Below are 2,625 nucleotides of genomic sequence, written 5' to 3'. Positions count from 1 at the left end.
GGCTCTAGTCTCCACTTCTTCAAGAACGGGAAGCTGGATTCCATGTCCTACCCGTCCCTTGGCTCTGGAATTCTACCAGGGCTTGGGAATTCTCCGGCTGGCCACTGCCCTTAGGGAAAAAGTCCCACCCTCTCCGCCCAGCCCAAGAGGCCCTTGCTGATTTGGTCCTGCCTCTGGGAATCTCATCCTCCCTCTTCCCACACACCCCCAGGAACATTCAGCTGGGCCTAGCTAAAAGAGCAAGCTCCTGGAATGCTCTCGGTACAGCACCTTCACTGGCTGACGCCCACTCCTCCATTGGGCCCCAGCTTGGTGAACACTCTTCGGCCTTCCTCTCCAGGCCTGCCAGCCGTGCGTGTCCTCCTGCGGGGCTGTTCTCTTATCTCTCTTCCCCATTAAACTGAGCTCTCAACTGAGGGCAGGCACCTGCATACGGAAGGGTCAAAGAAAGTTTTATGAATGAAGGAAGGAACAAATGAATGAAGCGGGAGCTCCGGGCAAGTGGTTTCCTCCCTCCACATGGGGCCTCTGTGCGGCCACCCCAGAGCTCTGCCCGGCCCAGGATGGGGTGCTGGTCGGAGGGGGGCAGATTTTCAAGGGAGGCTCCATCTGGGTTCTGGCCACGCCACAGCCCCAGCTGCCTGGCCCATGACTCACGGCCCCCAGAGTTTTCTCAGCCCTCCCTCATCAACCCTTCCCTTCTCGAATCTGCCTTCTGATCCGGCCTTTGATCAGGCCTTCAGGGCTAATATCTCTCGGCTTCTCTCCTGCTCTCCCCAGTGTCTCCCCATGAACTTCTGATCCCCACCGGCTTTAAAGGACCAGCTGGAGAGTCCTTGGCTGTATTGTTTTCTGAGGAATCCTTGCTTTGTTTACAGAAAGGACAATATCTGTCACACACGCTGGCTAAAGGTCACCGTGAATTTCTGTGACCCCCTCACCACCCCCACCCCTCATTTGACATCTGTCTCCTGGTTTCTGGGGTGGAGGGGAGCCCCAGCACTTTCCCCACCCCACCCTAGCACCCCCAGGCTCCACAGGCCACCCGGGTTAGGGAATGCCATCTCCAAAGCACTTGTTTACATTGCCTGCCTGGCCAAAGCCATCTGGGGCCACGAGGTGGGGTGGGGGAAGGGGAGGGGCTTGCTCCAGTCCTGAGAACAATTGTGAATCCACTTCCCCTTCTGGGCCTCCATCAGTGAACCTCCTCCCTCCCCCAGCTCAGCACATGCCCATTTGCAAAAGTATCTGATGGCCTTTGTGCGTCCTCTTGTCCATGACAGGCAGTGCCCCCCACCCCCCACCCCGCCAGAACTCACAGGCTTTCCCTCTTTGTTCGCTTACCTTTTCAGGAAGAAACTTTTCATTTGGGAATAGGTTCAGATTTGCAGAAATGTTGCAAAGATCACAGAGTTTCCTTACACTCTTCACCCTTTTGTTAACATCTTACAAAACCACAGCGCATTTGTTAAAAGGAGGAAACCAATGCCGGCCTGGTGCTATTCACCCAACTCCAGACCTCATTATATCTCACCAGTTTTTTCCACAAAGGTCCTTTTTCCATCCCGGGATCCCATCCAGGGAAACACACTGCCTTTAGTTACCTGCTATTTAATCCCCCTTAAAGGTGATGACAAAGGTATAGACATCGCTCAGAGGCCAGTGCAGTGCAGAGAGGGATTAGGACTCGGCACTTAAATGTTTATTTATTTATTTTGAGAGACAGAGAGCGCTAGCAGGGGAGGGGCAGGGCGAGAGGGAGAGAGAATCCCAGGCAGGCTCTGTGCCGTCAGTGCAGAGCCCGACTCAGGGCTTGAACTCACAGACCACAAGATCATGACCCGAACTGAAATCAAGAGTCAGAGGCTTAAGTGACTGAGCCATCCAGGTGCCCTGGGATGTGACATTTAGAGCTAGAAGTCACCAGTAGTGCGGCCTCAGGCCCCGTAGGCCACTTATCTGGAGGATGGGATCACAGGTAGTTAACTTCAAGGCAGGAGTGAGGACAGAATGAGATCATGTCTGCAGGCATCTTCCTGCCCACAAGTTGGGAGCTGCTGTTATTATGACCCTCAGCACCATCATTATGAAGGGGCCCGGATCTCCTCAAGACTCCAGGCTCTTTGCTAAGGATTATGTTTAAGATTTCTTTTTTAAAGTAATCTCTACCCCCAACCAGGGGCTCACATTTACAACCCCAAGAGCAAGTCGCATGCTCTTCCTGATGGAGCCAGTCAGGCGCCCCTTGTTAAGGATTAGGTTTAGACCAGCCCCTGCCACTCACCCTATGGGCACCTTTACTGGGGAATAAGTCGGGCCTCACAGACTTTGCTTGGACTCGGCGCTAAAGATGAACAGAAATCCTAGGGTGTAGTCCCACTGTAGCCACTGGCTGCGGGTCCTTGGGCAATTCACGGCATCCCCCCTCAGCCTCAGTTTCCTCATCTGTAAGATGGGGATTGCAGAGATGTTGGGGGGACTCCGTGGGACAGTGCCCAGCAGCTGGTAGTTCGAGCAGACCTCTGGCCCCTAAGGGTGAGGGGCAGGGAGGTCACAGGCTGGGTCTCCCAGCCAGGCAGGCCTGGTTCTCATTCAGGTCGGCTTCTGTCTAGGTGCGGCCCTCCC

The sequence above is a fragment of the Panthera tigris genome, chromosome C1 (assembly GCF_018350195.1).
Source record: "Panthera tigris isolate Pti1 chromosome C1, P.tigris_Pti1_mat1.1, whole genome shotgun sequence".
NCBI lineage: Eukaryota > Metazoa > Chordata > Mammalia > Carnivora > Felidae > Panthera > Panthera tigris.
Note: the sequence above shows the minus strand (reverse complement) of the source record.